Source organism: Balaenoptera physalus, assembly GCF_965194825.1.
Source record: "Balaenoptera physalus genome assembly, chromosome: X".
NCBI classification, from domain to species: domain Eukaryota; kingdom Metazoa; phylum Chordata; class Mammalia; order Artiodactyla; family Balaenopteridae; genus Balaenoptera; species Balaenoptera physalus.
This window is the reverse complement of record NC_138903.1, coordinates 47,880,228-47,899,686: the sequence shown is the minus strand read 5'-3', so window position 1 is coordinate 47,899,686 and position 19,459 is coordinate 47,880,228. Positions and strand designations below refer to the sequence as shown.

The window sequence follows — 19,459 nt, the reverse complement described above, 5'->3', positions numbered from 1 at the left end:
TGAGGATAGTTTAAGGGAACTCTGGGCGACCTCAGGCATACTAACATTTGCATTACAGGGACCTCCAGAAGGAAAAGAAAGAAAGGGGCAGAAAACTTCTTTGAAGAAATAATGGCTGAAAACTTCCCTAACCTGGGGAAAGAAACAGACATCCAAGTATGTAGAGTCCTAAACAAAATGAACCCAAAGAGATCCACACCAAGACACATTATAATTAAAATGTCAAAAGTTAAAAATAAAGAGAATTTTTAAAGCAACAAGTGTAAAACAACTAGTTACATATAAGTGAACCCCCTTAAGATTATCAGTGAATTTTTCAGCAGAAACTTTGCAGGCCAGGAAGAAGTGGCATGATACATTCAAAGTGCTGAAAGGACAAAACTTACACCAAGACTACTCTATCAAGCAAGGTTATCATTCAGAATTGAAGGAGAAATAGTGTGCCAGACAAGCAAAAACTAAAAGAGTTCATCACCACTAAACCAGCCTTACAAGAAATGATAAAGGGACTTCTTTAAGCAGAATAGAAGAGTCCATAAATAGAAATAAGAAAATATGCAAAAGAAAAATCTTCTTGGTAAAAACAAATATATAACAAAACCACTTATGAAGCTAGCATGAAAGGTAAAAATCAAAAGTAGTAATATCAACTAAAAGTACAATAAGTAGTTGAGGGATACACAAAATAAAAAGATGTAAAATAGGCTGTCAAAAATATTAAAAGGGGGAGTAAGTTAAAATATAGTGCTTTTAGAATGCATTTGAATTTAAGCAACTATCAACTTGAAATAATCTGCTTTATATACAGATTGTTATATATGAACCTCATGGTAATCAAAAACAAAAAACTTATAATAGATACACAAAAAATAAAGAGAAAGGAATCCAAATATAACACAAAAGAAAATCATCAAACCACAAGGGAAGAGAACAAGAGAAATAGAAAAGAACAGAGAAGAACTGCAAAAAAAACAACCAGAAAACAATGAACAAAACGGCAAAAAGTACATACCTCTCAAAAATTAACTTAAATGTAAATGGACTAAATTATCCAACCAAAAGACATGAAGTGACTAAATGGATTAAAAAACAAGACCCATATATATGCTGCCTACAAGAGACTTACTTCAGATGTAAGGACACACACAGATTGAAAGTTAAAGGATGTAAAAAAATCTTCCATGTAAATGGAAACCAAAAGAAAGCTGGAGTAGCTATACTTATATCAGAGAAAATAGACTTTAAAACAAAGACTGCAATAAGATACAAATTAGGTCATTAGATAATGATAAAGGAGTCAATCCAACAGGAGGATACACAGGCATACCTCATTTTATTGCCCTTTGTTTATTGTGCTTTACAGATATTGCATTTTTTACAAATCAAAGATTTGTGACAACCCTGCCTTGTCTGATGATGGTCAGCATTTTTTAGCAAATTTTTTAGCACTTTTTTAAAGATATAATGCTGTGGCACACAGTAGACTACAGTGTAGTGTAAACATGCCATTTATACGCACTGGAAAACCAAAAAATTCATGTGACTCACTTTATTGCAATATTCACTTTATTGAAGTGATCTTGAACCAAGCTCACAGTATTTCCAAGGTATGCCTATAATAATTTTAGATATTTATGCACCTAACATAGGAGCACCTATATACAAAGAAATATTAATAGACCTAAAGGGAGAATAAAAAGCAATACATAATTGTAGAGGGCTTTAATACCCCACTTTTATCAATGGATATATCATCCAGACAGAAAATCAACAAGGAAACATTGACCTTAAATGACAAGATGAATTTAACAAAATATACACAACGTTCCATCCGAAAGAAACAGAATACACATTCTTCTCAAGAGCACATGGAACATTCTCCAGGATACATCATATGTTAGGGCACAAAACAGGTCTTAATAAATTTAAGGGACTTCCCTGGCGGCACAGTGGTTAAGAATCCACCTGCCAATGCAGGGGCACGGGTTTGATCCCTGGTCCAGGAAGATCCCACATGCTGCGGAGAACCTAAGCCCGCATGCTGCAACTACTGAGCCCACACACCACAACTACTGAAGCCCATGCACCTAGAGCCCATGCTGTGCAACAAGAGAAGCCACTGCAGTGAGAAGCCTGCGCACCGCAACAAAGAGTAGCCCCCTCTCGCCACAACTAGAGAAAGCCCATACGCAGCAATGAAGACCCAATGTAGCCCAAAAAAATAGATAAATAAAAAATAAAATAAAGTAAAATAACTTAAAAAATAAAAAAATAAATTTAAGAAAATTGAAATCATATCAAGCATCTTTTTGGACTATAGAAACTAGAAATCAATTAGAAGAAGAAAAGTGGAAAATTCACAAATAAGTGGAGATTAAATATGTTACTGAAAAACCAATAAGTCAAAGAAAAATCAATAGAGAAATAAAAAATGCCTTGAGTCAATGAAAATGGAAATACAACATACCAAAACATATGGGCTACAGTAAAAGGAGTTGCAAGAGGGAAATTCATAGAGATAAATGCCTACATCATAAAACAATAAAAAGCTCAAATAAACAACCTAACTTTATACCTCAAGGAACTAGAAAAAAGAAGAACAAATGAAGCCCAAAGTCAGTAGAAGGAAGGAAATAATAAAGACCAGAGTGGAAATAAATGAAATAGAGACTAAAAGGACAATCGAAAAAAATCAATAAAATTAAGAGCTCGTTCCTTGAAAAGATAAATAAAATTGACAAAACTTTAGCTGCACTCACCAAGATAAAAAGAGCAAGTCTCAAATAAATAAAATCAGAAATTATAGAGAAGATGTTAACAATTGATACCACAGAAATACAAAGGATAATAAGAGACTACTATGAAGAATTATATACCAACAAATTGGGCAACCTATAGGAAACTGATAAATTCCTAGAAACATACAACCTACCAAGACTGATTTAGGAAGAAACAGAAAATTAAATAGACCAACCACTCCCAAAAAATTAAAAGCCCTGGATAAGGTGGCTTCAATGGTGAATTCTACCAAACATTTAAAGAATAAATACCAGTACTTCTCAAACTCTTCTAAAATATAGAAAATGGAGGGAAGCAACACATCTAAATGCATTTTTTGAGACCAACATTACCTTAATCTCAAAATTAGACAAGGACACCAAGAAAAGAAAATTACAGTCCAACATTCCTGAGGGACATAGAATCAAAAATCCTCAACAAAATATTTGCAAACAAAATTCAGCAACACAATAAAAGAATTGTAACCATAATCAAGCGGAATTTTTCCAGAGATTCAATAATGGTTCAACATCCACAAATCAAACAGTATGCCATACCACAGTAACAAAATGAGTGACAAAAATCATATGATCATCTCAAAAGACAGAAAAGACATTTGACAAATTTCAACATACATTTATGATAAAAACTCTCTCTCAACAAGGTGAGTATAGAGGGAACACATCACAACATAATAAAGGCCATAGAAGACAAGCCCATGGCTAACTTCATGCTCAGTGGTGAAAAACTGAAAGCATTTCCTCTAAGGTCAGAAACAAGACAAAGATGCCCACTCTCTTCACTTTTATTCAACATAATATTGGAAGTCCTAAGCACAGCAGTCAGACAAGGAAAAGAAATAAATGGAATCAATATTGAAAATGAATAAGTAGAATTGTCACTGTTTGCAGATGAAATGATACTACATATGGAAAATCCTAAAGACACCACCTAAAAGGGGTGGGATGAACTGGGAGATCGGGATTGACATATATACTCTAATATGTATAAAATAGATAACTAATAAGAACCTGCTGTATAGCACAGGGAACTCTACTCAGTGCTCTGTGGTGACCTAAAGGAGAAAGAAATCCAAAAAAAAGGAGATATATGTATACCTATAGCTGATTCACTTCACTGTACAGCAGAAACTAACACAACATTGTAAAGCGACTATACCCCAATTTAAAAAAAAAAAACACCTAAAATTATTAGAACTAATAAATGAATTCAGTAACGTTGCAGGATACACAATTAATACACAGAAGTCAGTTGCCTTTCTATACAATAATAATGAATTATCAGAAAGAGAAATTAATAAAACAAGCCTATTTACAACTGAATCAAAAAGAATTAAATACCTAGGAATAAACCTAACTAAGAAAGTAAAAGACTCATACCTGGAAAACGAATAGGTATTGATGAAAGAAATTGAAGATGACACAAACAGATGGAAAGATATACCATGTTCATGGATTGGAAGAATTAATATTGTTAGGCAGAACACTCTATGACATAAATCACAGCAAGACCCTTTTTGACCCAGCTCCTAGAGAAATGGAAATAAAAACAAAAATAAACAAATGGGACCTAATGAAACTTAAAAGCTTTTGCACAGCAAAGGAAACCATAAACAAGACAAAAAGACAACCCTCAGAATGGGAGAAAATATTTGCAAATGAAGCAACTGACAAAGGATTAATCTCCAAAATTTACAAGCAGCTCATGCAGCTCAAGCAGCTCAATATCAAAAAAACATACAACCCAATCCAAAAATGGGCAAAAGACCTAAATAGAGATTTCTCCAAAGAAGATATACAGATTGCCGACAAACACATGAAAGAATGCTCAACATCATTAATCATTAGAGAAATGCAAATCAAAACTACAGTGAGATATCATCTCACACTGGTCAGAATGGCCATCATCAAAAAATCTAGAAACAATAAATGCTGGAGAGGGTGTGAAGTAAAGGGAACCCTCTTGCACTGTTGGTGGGAATGTAAATTGATATAGCCACTATGGAGAACAGTATGGAGGTTCCTTACAAAACTAAAAATAGAACTACCATATGACCCAGCAATCCCACTACTGGGCATATACCCTGAGAAAACCATAATTCAAAAAGAGTCATGTACCAAAATGTTCATTGCAGCTCTATTTACAATAGCCAGGACATGGAAGCAACCTAAGTGTCCATCAACAGATGAATGGATAAAGAAGATGTGGCACATATATACAATGCAATATTACTCAGCCATAAAAAGAAACAAAATTGAGTTATTTGTAGTGAGGTGGATGGACCTAGAGTCGGTCATACAGAGTGAAGTAAGTCAGAAAGAGAAAAACAAATACAGTATGCTAACACATATATATGGAATCTAAGGGGGAAAAAAAAAAGATCATGAAGAACCTAGTGGCAAGACGGGAATAAAGACACAGACCTACTAGAGAATGGACTTGAGGATATGGGGAGGGGGAGGGGTAAGATGTGACAGGGTGAGAGAGTGGCAAGGACATATATACACTACCAAATGTAAAATAGATAACGAGTGGGAAGCAGCTGCATAGCACAGGGAGATCAGCTCGGTGCTTTGTGACCACCTAGAGCGGTGGGATGGGGAGGGTGGGAGGGAGGGAGATGCAAGAGGGAAGAGATATGGGGATATATGTATATGTATAACTGATTCACTTTGTTATAAAGCAGAAACTAACACACCATTGTAAAGTAATTATACTCCAATAAAGATGTTAAAATAATAAAATAAAATAAAATAAAGATAATACACCTAACTTTCAGAGGTGAAGAAAGGATCAAATAAGATAATTCATTAAACATTTTTAGTTTTGTAACTATAAAATAAGTAATCCATTAAAAAAACTTTCTGTTATAAAAAAATAAATAAATATATAAAGTGGCAGAGCCAGGAGGGGAAAAAAAAGAATTAATATTGTTAAAATGACCATACTACCCAAGATGATCTACAGATTTGATGCAATCCTTATCAAAGTACCAATGAAATATTTCACTGAACTGGAACAAAGGATCCTACAATTTGTATGGCATCACACACACACTAAAACCCAAGTAGCCACAACAGTGTGAGAAAGAAAAAAAAGCTGGAGGTATCACGCTCCCTGATTTCAAACTATACTAAAAAGCTACACTAATCAAAACAGTATGGTACTGGCACAAAAACAGACACATATATCAATGGAACAGAATAGGGAGCCCAGAAATAAACCCACATTTATATGGTTAATTAATCTATGACAAAGGAGGCACAAATATGCAATATGAGAAAGACAGCTTCTTCAATAAATGATGTTGGAAAAACTAAACAGCCATATGCCAAAAAAGAAAAAAAATCAAACTGGACTACTTTTTCATACCATGTACAAAAGTAAACTCAAGATGGATTAAAGACTTAAATGTAACACCTGAAACCATAAAATTCATAGAAGAATCACAGGCAATACATTCTCTGACATTAATCTTAGCAACGTGTTTTTGGATAGGTCTCCTCAGGCAAGGGAAACAAAATGGGACTACATCAAAATAAAAAGCTTTTGCACAGTGAAGAAACTATCAACAAAATGAAAAGGAAATGAGAGATGATATTTGCAAATGATATATCCAACAAGAGGTTAATATGCAAAATATGAAAAGAACTCATACAACTCAACATCATAAAAACAAACAACCCAAGTAAAAAATGGGCATAGGGCTCTCTTCGTGCCTAGTGCAGCCATGGCTCATGGGTCCAAGAAGCACCTGAAGCGTGTAGCAGCTCCAAAGCATTGAATGCTGGATAAACTGACTGGTGTGTTTGCTCCTCGTCCATCTACCGGTCCCCACAAGCTGAGGGAATGTCGCCCCCTAATCATTTTCTTAAGGAACAGACTTAAGTATGCCCTAACAGGAGATGAAATAAAGAAGATCTGCATGCAGCGTTTCATTTGGATTGATGGCAAGGTCGGCACTGATATAACCTACTGCTGGTTTTATGGATGTCATCAGCATTGACAAGACTGGAGAGAATTTTCGTCTGATCTATGACACCAAGAGTCGCTTTGCTGTTCATTGTATTACACCTGAGGAGGTCAAGTATAAGTTGTGCAAAGTGAGAAGGATCTTTGTGGGGACAAAAGGAATCCCTCATCTGGTGACCCATGATGCTCCCACCATCCACTACCCTGATCCCCTCATCAAGGTGAATGACACCATTCAAATTGATTTGGAGACTGGCAAGATTACTGATTTCATCAAATTTGACACTGGTAACCTGTGCATGGTGACTGGAGGTGCTAACCTGGGAAGAATTGGTGTGATCACTAACCGGGAGAGACATCCTGGTTCTTTTGATGTATTTCGTGTGAAAGATGCCAGTGGCAACAGCTTTGCCACCTGGCTCTCCAACATTTTCGTTATTGGCAAAGGCAACAAACCATGGATCTCTCTTCCTCATAGAAAGGGTATCCACCTTACCATTGCTGAGGAGAGAGACAAGAGACTGGCGGCCAAACACAGCAGTGGATAAAATGATCTCTAAGTGACATGATTGGGAAAGTCTTTGTACTTAAAGATAATACCACATAAAAAAAAATGGGCATAGGACCTAAATAGATATTTTTCCAAAGAAGACATACATATGGCCAACAGACACATGAAAAGATGCTCAACATCACTAATCATCAGAGAAATGCAAATCAAAATCACAATGAGATACCACCTCACACATGTCAGAATGGCTATTATCAAAAAGACAACAAAATACAAGTGTTGGTGAAGATATGGAGAAAAGTGAACACTCCAGCACTGTTGGTGGAAATACAAATTGGTGCAGCCAGTATGGAAAATAGTATGGAAGTTCCTTGAAATTTAAAAATAGAACTGTCATATAATTCAGCAATTCCACTTCAGGGTATTTACCCAAAGAAAACAAAAATACTAATTCAAAAAGTTATGTGCACTTCAATGTTTATTGCAGCATTATTTACAATAGCCAAGATAGTAAAGCAACCTAGGTGTCCATCAATAGACAAATGGATAAAGAAGATATGGTATTGTATCTCAATAATTTTTTAAAAAATTTTAATACATTGAATTAGATTGAGTTGGATGGAAATGAAAATAAATCATATCAAAATTTGAAGAATAAAGCTAATGCAGTGCTAACATGGTTGTTTCCACATTTGTAATCAGTGTAATCCATCACATCAACAGACTAAACAAGAAACATCATATAATCATATCAATTGATACAGAAAAGCATTTGACAAAAATGTAACATCCATTCATGATAAAAAATAATGCTCAGAATAATAGTGATAGACAGAAATTTTCTTAATTTGACACAGAGAATGTAAAAAAGAAACTATAATGTTACACAAAATGGTGAAAGACAATGTTTTCCCCTAAGATATGGAATAAGGCCAGAATTCCACTATCACCACTTCAACGTTATGCTGGAAGTTCTCACCAGTACAATGGGCAAGAAAACAAAATAAAAATCAAATATACTGAAAATATAGAAATAAAACTGTCTAAATTTGCAGAAGGCAAAGTAATCTACATAGAAAATCCCAAGATACTCATATACACAAAACCTAGTACAAATAAATGAGTTCAGCAAGGTAACAGTATACAAGAAAAACATACAGAAATCAAACATAATTCTATATGCTAGCAATGAACATGTGGAACCTAAAATTAAAAACACAATCCCTATTACAATTGTTCAAAAAATTAAATAGATGTTAACCTAATAAAACACACACAATACTTGTATGCTGAAAACTACAAAACGCTGAAGAAAGAAATCAAAGACCTGGGCTTCCCTGGTGGCGCAGTGGTTGAGAATCTGCCTGCCAATGCAGGGGACACAGGTTTGAGCCCTGGTCTGGGAAGATCCCACATGCCGCGGAGCGACTAAGCCCGTGAGCCACAACCACTGAGTCTGCGCGTCTGGAGCCTGTGCTCCGCAACAGGAGAGGCCGCGATAGTGAGAGGCCCGCGCACCGCGATGAGTGGCCCCTGCTCGCCGCAACTGGAGAAAGCCCTCGCACAGAAACGAAGACCCAACACAGCCAAAAAATAAATATAAATAAATTAATTAATTAAAAAAAAAAAAGAAATCAAAGACCTAATTATGTGGGGACATACCATGTTCAAGCTTTCAAAAGCCTATTATAGTAAAAATGTCAATTATCTCCAATTAATACACAGGGTTAATGGAATTCCTATCAAAACCCCAATGCCCAGAAAGAATTTTTAAATATTGAAAAGAAAATTTAAATTTTTATATGAAAAGCTGGAAAATGAGATGTCCATAGAGTCCTTGAAAAGCTCCAATGTATTCCTGGGAATCAGAGTGCCACATGCATATGCAGGTCTGTGTTTATGACTAGGGTTGTGTGTACACTGGAGAAATACCTGAGAAAGCCTTAGGGTCTCACCTCTGCCTGTTAATGAGGCTCTGTGCAAGTAGGAAGTAAAGGTTAAGACAGAGTTGTAAACTGCCTGATGAACTGATAAAAGCATGTCCCCAATAAAAACACAGAGCCCCTCAGAAAAGACAAGGAGTGTTACTATTTCCAGACATTTAAAGAATCTCTGTTGCAGGCTTCCCTGCTGGCACAGTGGTTAAGAATCTGCCTGCCAATGCAGGGGACACGGGTTCGAGCCCTGATCCAGGAAAATCCCACATGCCACAGAGCAACTAAGTCCATGGGCCACAACTACTGAGCTTGCCCTCTAGAGCCCATGAGCCACAACTACTGAAGCCCGCATGCCTAGAGCCCATGCTCCGCAACAAGAGAAGCCACCAAAATGAGAAGCCGAGGCACCGCAACAAAGAGTAGCCCCCACTCGCTGCAACTAGAGAAAGTCCGCGAGCAGTAACAAAGACCTAACTCAGCCAAAAATAAATAAATAAATAAATTTATTTTTAAAAAAATAAAGAATTTCTTTCGGTCATTAGCTGACCACTTTGCTCACCAAGCAGAGACTTCAGTGGTCACACATGACAAAGAATACAGGCTTTACAAAATTAATTCAGAAAAGACACTAAATTATAAAAAACAACAAAGAGCAACAATAACAAAACACGGGAAAATGAAAGAATCTGACTTCCAGAGTTGCCACATTTTAGATATACATACATACACACACACATATATGTTACTGAGGTAACATTGATTTATAACATTATATAAGTTTCATGTGTACAACATTATATTTCTAATTCTGTATAGCCTACATGCTCACCACCAAAAATTTATTTTCCATCTGGCACCATACAGTTGAGCCCCCTTACCCATTTTGCACTACCCCCCCATACCACCCCCTCTGATAACCACTACTCTGTTTTCTGTATCTATGTGTTTGTTTTTGTGTGGTTTGGTTTGTTCATTTATTTACACATTATATTATTGCAAATGTCCAGTTTTCAACAACAACAACAAAAAAATGAGGCATGCGAAAAACCAAGAAACTATGGTTCATATACAGGAAAAAAGCAGTCAGTTGAAACTGTCCCTGGGGAAGCCCAGAGGGTAGACTTAAAGATAAATATATTAAATCAACTGTCTTAAATATGTTCAAAGAGCTTAAGGAAGTTATGTGAATAATGTCTAAATACATAAAGAATATCAATAAAGAGATAAAAATTAAACAAAGGAACAAAATTAAAATTCTGGAGCTATAACATTAAATACTGAAATACAAAATTCACTAGAGGGATTCAATAGTAGATTTTTGCAGGAACAAAAAAGAATCATCAAAAAAAGATCAATTAAAGTATCCAATCTGAAGAGCAGAAAGAAAAAAGAATGAAGAAAAATGATCCAGACCTAGGGGACCTGTGGGACAGTAATAAACATATCGACATGCTCATAATGGAAGTTTAAGCAAAAGAGGAGGGAAATGGAGAAAAAGAATATTTGAAAAAATAATAGGGGCTTCCCTGGTGGCACAGTGGTTAAGAATCCACCTGCCAATGCAGGGGACACAGGTTCGAGCCCTGGTCCAGGAAGATCCCACATGCTGCGGAGCAACTAAGCCCATGCGCCACAACTACTGAGCCTACACTCTAGAGTCCATGAGCCACAACCACTGAGCCCGCATGCTACAACTACTGAAGCCCATGTGCTTAGACCCTGTGCTCCACAACAAGAGAAGCCACCGCAATGAGAAGCCCACTCACCGCAATGAAGAGTAGCCTCCACTCGCCGCAACTAGAGAAAGCCCACACACAGCAACGAAGATCCAACACAGCCAAAAATAAATAAAATAAATAAATTTTTTTTAAATAGCTAAAACTTCACAAATTTAATCAAATACATGAATCCATACATCCAAGAACCTCAAGGAACTCCAATGAGTTAAACTCAGAGAGATCCACACCAAGACACATTATAATCACATCACTAAAAGATAAAGACAAGAAGAAAATCTTGAAAGCAATAGGAGATAAATGACTCATCATATATAAGGGATTCTCAATAAAAATTAACAGCCGATTTCTTATCAGATACAATGGTGATTACATGTTTAAAGTGCTGAGGGCCTGCGCTGGAGCCCACACCGAGCTCTGTGCCCTCTAGCCTGCCAGGGGAGCCCTGCACCCAGTTGTCACTGAGGCAGTGTGCCCCACATTCTCCGCTGCCCCGGCCGGCTGGCTCAGGTGTTGCCTGGCTCCCCTTTGCTCGCCCACTCCCTCCTGCACACCTGAGGTACCACTGCCCCATGGCCAAGAATGATGAAAGTCTCGGCCCTCTAAGCTCCCAGGACACCGCCGCCACTGCCGAAGGTACCGGCCCCCCTGCCACTGCTGCCTCCACAGAACCCAAGATCACGAAAGTCACCCTGAAGACCCCAAAGAAGAAGGAGTACTTCACAGTGTCCAAGAATAGCTCCGCCCAGCAGTTCAAGGAAGAAATCCCTAAATGTTTCAAATCACATACCAACCAACTTGTGTTGATATTTGCTGGAAAAGTTTCAAAAGATCAAGATACTTTGAGTCAGCATGGAATTCACGATGGACTTATTGTTCACCTCGTCATCAAAACACAAAACAGACCTCAGGATCATTCAGCTCAGCAAAAAAACACCAGTGGAAGCAGTGCTACCACATCATTGGCTCCTAATAGTAACTCCACATCTGGTTCTGCTGCTAGCAACCTTTTTGGTTTAGGTGGCCTTAGAGGACTTGCAGGTCTGAGTAGCTTGGGTTTGAATACTACCAACTTCTTTGAACTACAAAGCCAGGTGCAGCAGCAACTTGTGTCCAATCCTGAAATAATGGTCCAGATCATGGAGAATCCCTTTGTCCAGAGCATGCTTTCAAATCCTGACCTGATGAGGCAGTTAATTATGGCCAATCCACAAATGCAGCAGTTGATACAGAGAAATCCAGAAATTAGTTATATGCTGAATAATCCAGATATTAGGAGACAAACATTGGAACTTGCCAAGAATCCAGCAATGATGCAGGAAATAATAAGAAACCAGGACCGAGCCTTGACCAACCTAGAAAGCATCCCAGAGGATACTACAATGCTTTATGGTGTATGTACCCAGATATTCAGGAACCAATGCTGAGTGCTGCACAAGAACAGTTTGGTGGTAATCCATTTGCTTCCTTAGTGAGCAATATATCCTCAGGTGAAGGTAATTAACCTTCCCATACAGAAAATAGAGATCCATTACCCAAAACGTGGGCTCCACAGGCTTCTCAGAATTCATCAGCTTCTGAGGGAGGCACTCAGAAGTGCCTGGGAGGCACTAGTGGTAGTGCTGTCAGTGGCACTGCTGGGCAGAGTTCTGTGCCAAATCTGGGGCTTGGAGTAAGAGCTAGTTTGTTCAACACACCAGGAATGCAGAGCTTGTTGCAACAAAAAACTGAAAACCCACAACTTATGCAAAATATGTTGTCTGCCCCCTACATGAGAAGCATGATGCAGTCACTAAGCCAGAACCCTGACCTTGTTGCACAGATGCAGATTGCTGATAAGTTATTGGCAATGTCAAACCCTAGAGCAATGCAGGCCTTGTTACAGATTCAGCAGGGTTTATGTCTGTAACAATAGGAAAGATCAATGAAATTAAAAGCTGGTTCTTTGAAAAGATAAACAAAATTGATAAACCTTTAGCCAGACTCATCAAGAAAAAAAAGAGAGAGGGCTCAAATCAAAATTAGAAATGAAAAAGGAGAAATTACAACAGACACCACAGAAATACAAAGAATCATAAGAGACTACTATAAGCAACTATATGCCAATAAAATGGACAACCTAGAAGAAATGGACAAATTCTTAGAAAGGTACAATCTCCCAAGACTGAACCAGGAAGAAGTAGAAAATATGAACAGACCAATCACAAGTACTAAAATTGAAACTGATTTTAAAACTTCCAACAAACAAAAGTCCAGGACCAGATGGCTTCAGAGGCAAATTCTATCAAACATTTTGAGAAGAGTTAACACTTATCTTCTAGAACTATTCCAAAAAAAACTGCAGAGGAAGGAACACTCCCAAGCTCATTCTATGAGGTCACCATCACCCTGATACCAAAACCAGACAAAGATACCACAGAAAAAGAAAATTACAGGCCAATGTCAATGACGAACATAGACATAAAAATCCTCATTAAAATACTAGCAAACCGAATTCAACAATACATTAAAAGGATCAGACAACATGATCAAGTGGGATTTATCCCAGGGATGCAAGGATTTTCCAATATATGCAAATCAATCAGTGTGATACACCATATTAAAAAACCAAATACTAAAAACCATATATGATCATCTCAATAGATACAGAAAAAGATTTTGACAATATTCAACACCCATTTATGATAAAAAAAACTCTCCAGAAAGTGGGCACAGAGAGAACACACCTCAACATAATAAAGGCCATATATGACAAACCCACAGCAAACATCATTCTCAATAGTGAAAAACTGAAACCATTCCCATTAAGATCAGGAACAAGACAAGGATGTCCACTCTCACCACTTTTATTCAACATAGTTTTGGAAGTTCTAGCGATGGCAATAGGAGAAGAAAAAGAAATAAAAGGAATTCAAATTGGTAAAGAAAAAGTAAAACTGTCACTGCTTGCAGATGACATGATACTATACATAGAAAATCCTAAAGATGCTATCAGAAAACTACAAGAGCTCATCAATGAATTTGGTAAAGTTGCAGGATACAAAATTAATACACAGAAATCTCTTGCATTTCTATACAATAACAGCAAAAGATCAGAAACAGAACTTAAAGAAACAATCCCATTTACCATCGCATCAAAAAGAATAAAATACCTAGGAATAAACCTACCTAAGGAGACAAAAGACCTGTACTCTGAAAACTATAAGAAGCTGATAAAAGAAATCAAAGATGACACAAACAGATGGAAAGATTGTGTTCTTGGATTGGAAGAATCAATATTGTCAAAATGACTATATTACCCAAAGCAATCTACAGATTCAATGCAATCCCTATCAAATTACCAATGGCATTTTTCACAGAACTAGATCAAAAAATCTTAAAATTTGTATGGAGACACAAAAGACCCCATATAGCCAAAGCAATCTTGATCTGGAGGAATCCTGCTCCCTGACCTCAGACTATACTACAAAGCTACAGTCATCAAAAGAGTATGGTACTGGCACAAAAACAGAAATATAGATCAATGGAACAGGATAGAAAGCCCAAAGATAAACCCACATACCTATGGTCACTGAATCTAGAACAAAGGAGGCAAAAATATACAATGGAGAAAAGACAGCCTCTTCAATAAGTGGTGCTGGGAAAACAGGACAGCTACATGTAAAAGAATGAAATTAGAACACTTCCTAACACCATACACAAAAATAAACTCAAAATGAATTAAGGACTTAAGTCTAAGACCAGATACTATAAAACTCCTAGAGGAAAAACATAGGCTGGACACTCTTTGACATAAATTGCAGCAATATTTTTTTGGAATCATCTCCTAGAGTAATGGAAACAAAAACAAAAATAAACAAATGAGACCTAATTAAACTTAAAAGCTTTTGCACAGCAAAGGAAACCATAAACAAAGCAAAAAGACAACATATGGAATGGGAGAAAATATTTGAAAACAATGCAACCAGCAAGGGATTAATCTTTAAAATATACAAACAGTTCATACAGCTTAACATCAAAAAAACAAACAACCCAATCAAAAAATGGGCAGAAAACCTAAATAGACATTTCTTCAAAAAAGACACACAGATGGCCAAGAAGCACATGAAAAGATGCTCAACATCACTAATTATTAGAGAAAAGCAAATCAAAACCACAATGAGGTATCACCTCACACCAGTCAGAATGGCCATCATCAAAAAGTCTACAAACAATAAATGCTGGAGAGGGTGTGGGGAAAAGGGAACCCTCCTACACTGTTGGTGGGAATGTAAATTGGTGCAGGGACTATGGAGGACAGTATGGAGGTCCCTTATAAAACTAAAAATAGAGCTACCATATGATCCAGCAATCCCACTCCGGGGCATATCCCCAGAGAAAACCATAATTTGAAAAGATACACGCACCCCAATATTCATTGCAGCACTATTCACAATAATCAAACATGGAAGCAACCTAAATGTCCCTTGACAGACGAAGGGATAATGAAGATGTGGTACATATATACAATGGAATATTACTTAGCTGTAAAAAAGGATGAAATAATGCCATTTGCAGCAACATGGATAGACCTAGAGATTATCATACTAAGTGAAGTAAGTCAGACAGAGAAAGACAAATATTATGATATCATTTGTATGTGGAATCTTAAAAAATTATACAAATTAACTTATTTACAAAACAGAAACAGACTCACAGACTTAGGAAACAAACTTATGGTTACCAAAGGGGAAAGGTGGGGAGAAGGGATCAATTAGGAATTTGGGATTAACAGATACACACTACTGTATATAAAAGAGATAACCAACAAGGACCTACTGTATAGCACAGGGATCTCTGCTCAGTGTTCTGTAATAACATAAATGGGAAAAGAATCTGAAAAAGAATAGATATATGTATATGCATAACTAAATCACTTTGGTGTACACCTGAAACTAACACCACATTGTAAGTCGACTATACTCCGATATGAAATGAAAATTGAAAGAAAATACAATGAGATAACACCTCACATCTGTCAGGTGGCTATCATCAAAAAGAACACAAATAACAAATGTTGGCGAGGATGTGGAGAAAAGGGAACCCTCATACACTGTTGGTGGGGAGGTAAATTGGTGCAGCCACTGTGGAAAACAGTATAGAGGTTTCTCAAAAAACTAAAAATAGAACTACCAAATGACCCAGCAATTCTACTCGTGGGTATTTATCAAAAAAATACGAAAGCATTAATTCAAAATCATACATGCACCCCAAGGTTCATAGCAGTATTATTTACAATTGCCAACATATGGAAGCAATCTAAGTGTTCAGCAGCAGATGAATGGATAAAGGTGTGGTATATATATGCAATGGAATACTGCTCAGCCATAAAAAAAGAATGAAATTTTGCCATTTGCATGAATGGACTTGGAGGGTATTATGCTAAGTGACATAAGTCAGACAAAGAAAGACAAATACTGTATGATAACATTTATATGTGGAATCTAAAAAATAAAAGAAACTAGTGAATATAACAAAAAAAGAAACAGACTCACAGATATACAGAACAAATTAGTGGTTACCACTGGGAGAGGGAAGAGGAGAGGGGCAAAAGAAGGGTGGGGGATTAAGAGGTACAAAGTACTATGTATAAAATAAATAAGCTACAAGGATATATAGTACAACACAGGGAATATAGCCAATATTTTATAATAACTATAAATAGAATATAAGCTTTAAAAATTCTGAATCACTATGTTGTATACCTGAAAATTATATAAAAATATACATCAACTACACCTTAATTTTTTTAAATTTCTTATGCAAAAGTAAAAAAAAATGTACAATCCTAATTTCCAGAACCTTTGAACATGTTACTTTACATGGTTAAAGGGACTTCCCAGATGTCCTTAAGGATTTTGAGATACGGAGATTATCCTGGATTATGCTAGTGCATTCAGTGTAATCACAAGAGTCCTTGAGGGGTCTGGGCAAGATGGAGGAAGAGTAAGACGCGGAGATCACCTTCCTTCCCACAGATACATTAGAAATACGTCTACACGTGGAACTGCTCCTACAGAACACCCACTGAACGCTGGCAGAAGACGTCAGACCTCCCAAAAGGCAAGAAACTCCCCACATACCTGGGTAGGGCAAAAGAAAAAAAAAAGAAATAACAGAGACAAAAGAATAGGGACGGGACCTGAACCAGTGGGAGGGAGCTGTGAAGGAGAAAAGGTTTCCACACACTAGGAAGCCCCTTCATGGGCGGACACTGCGGTTGGCAGAGGGGGGAAGCTTCGGAGCCACGGAGGAGAGCACAGCCACAGGGGTGCGGAGGGCAAAGCGGAGAGATTCCCGCACAGAGGATCAGTGCCGACCTGCACTCACCAGCCCGAGAGGCTTGTCTGCTCCCCCGCCGGGGTGGGGGGTGGGGGCTGGGAGCTGAGGCTCGGGCTTCGGTCGGATCGCAGGGAGAGGACTGGGGTTGGCGGCGTGAACACAGCCTGAAGGGGTTAGCGCACCACAGCTAGCCGGGAGGGAGTCCGGGAAAAAGTCTGCAGCTGCCGAAGAGGCAAGAGACTTTTTCTTGCCTCTTTGTTTCGCGGTGCACAAGGAGAGGGGATTCAGAGCGCTGCCTAAACGAGCTCCAGAGATGGGCATGAGCCACGGCTACCAGCGCAGACCCCAGAGACAGGCATGAGACGCTAAGGCTGCTGCTGCCGCCACCAAGAAACCTGTGTGCGAGCACAGGTCACTCTCCACACCTCCTCTCCCAGGAGCCTGTGCAGCCCGCCACCGCCAGGGTCCCATGATCCAGGGACAACTTCTCCAGGAGAACGCACAGCGCGCCTCAGGCTGCTGCAACGTCATGCTGGCCTCTGCTGCCGCAGGCTCGCCCCGCATCCGTACCCCTCCCTCCCCCCGGCCTGAGTGAGCTAGAGCCCCCGAAGCAGTTGCTCCTTTAACCCCGTCCTGTCTGGGTGGGGAATAGACACCCTCAGGCGACCTGCACGCAGAAGCGGGTCCAAATCCAAAGCTGAACCCCGGGAGCTGTACGAACAATGAAGGGAAAGGGAAATTTCTCCCAGCAGCCTCAGAAGCAGCGGATTAAAGCTCCACAGACAACTTGATGTACCTGCATCTGTTGAATACCTGAATAGACAATGAATCATCCCAAATTCAGGAGGTGGACTTTGGGAGCAGGATATATTAATTTTTCCCCTTTTCCTTTTTTTGTGAGTGTATATGTGTATGCTTCTGGGTAAGATTTTGTCTGTATAGCTTTGCTTTGACCATTTGTCCTAGGGTTCGGTCCGTCTGTTTTTTTGTTTGTTTTTTTTACTTAAAAATTTTTTTTCTAAATAAATTTGTGCTTAATAATTTTTTCCTTATTTTTTATTTTAAAAAATTAAAAATTTTTTTTTCTTAATAATTTTTTTCTTATTTTTTTTTAAAAATTAAAAATTTTTTTTCTTAATAATTTTTTTCTTATTTTTTATTATATAAAATTAATAAATTTATTTTAAAAAATTAAAAATATCCTTTTCTTAATAAAATTTTTTCTTAATAATTGTTTTCTTATTTTTTATTATAATAGATTTTTTATTTTATTTTATTTTATCCTCTTTCTTTCTCTCTTTCTATTTTTTCTCCCTTTTATTCCAAGCTGTGTGGATGAAAGGCTCTTGGTGCTCCAGCCAGGCATCAGGGCTGTGCCTCTGAGGTGAGAGACCCAACTACAGGAAACTGGTCCACAAGAAACCTCCCAGCTCCCAGTAATACCAAACGGCGAAAATCTCTCAGAGATCTCCAACACAACATCAAGACCCAGCTTCACTCAACGCCCAGCAAGCTACAGTGTTGGACACCCTATGCCAAACAACTAGCAAGACAGGAACACAGCCCCATCCATTAGCAGAGAGGCTGCCTAAAATCATAATAAGGCCACAGACACCCCAAAACACACAACCAGACGTGGACCTGCCCACGACAAAGACAAGATCCAACCTCATCCACCAGAACACAGGCACTAGTCCCCTCCACCAGGAAGCCTACACAACCCACTGAACCAACCCTAGCCACTGGGGACAGATACCAAAAACAATGGGAATTACGAACCTGCAGCCTGTGAAAAGGAGACCCCAAACACAGTAACATAAGCAAAATGAGAAGACAGAAAAACACACAGCAGATGAAGGAGGAGGGTCAAAACACACCACACCTAACAAATGAAGAGGAAATAGGTAGTCTACCTGAAAAAGAATTCAGAATAATGATAGTAAAGATGATCCAAAATCTTGGAAATAGAATAGACAAAATGCAAAAAACATTTAACAAGGACGTAGAAGAACTAAAGAGGAACCAGGCAACAATGAAAAGCACAATAAATGAAATTAAAAATACTCTAGAAGGGATCAATAGCAGAATAACTGAGGCAAAAGAACGGGTAAGTGACCTGGAAGATAAAATAGTGGAAATAACTACTGCAGAGCAGAATAAAGAAAAAAGAATGAAAAGAACTG

The 19,459-nt window shown here is 37.9% G+C and overlaps 2 pseudogenes across 2 annotated transcripts; both read left to right on the top strand.

The window, feature by feature from the left end:
• On the top strand, positions 1-8,605 carry LOC309651938 (small ribosomal subunit protein eS4 pseudogene; annotated as a pseudogene). Its single transcript has one exon. The product of its transcript is annotated as a small ribosomal subunit protein eS4 pseudogene (transcript).
• A 307-nt stretch (positions 8,606-8,912) lies between these two features.
• LOC309651936 (ubiquilin-1 pseudogene) lies at positions 8,913-12,790 on the top strand (annotated as a pseudogene). The gene has a single exon. The product of its transcript is annotated as a ubiquilin-1 pseudogene (transcript).
• Positions 12,791-19,459: the final 6,669 nt, after the last annotated feature.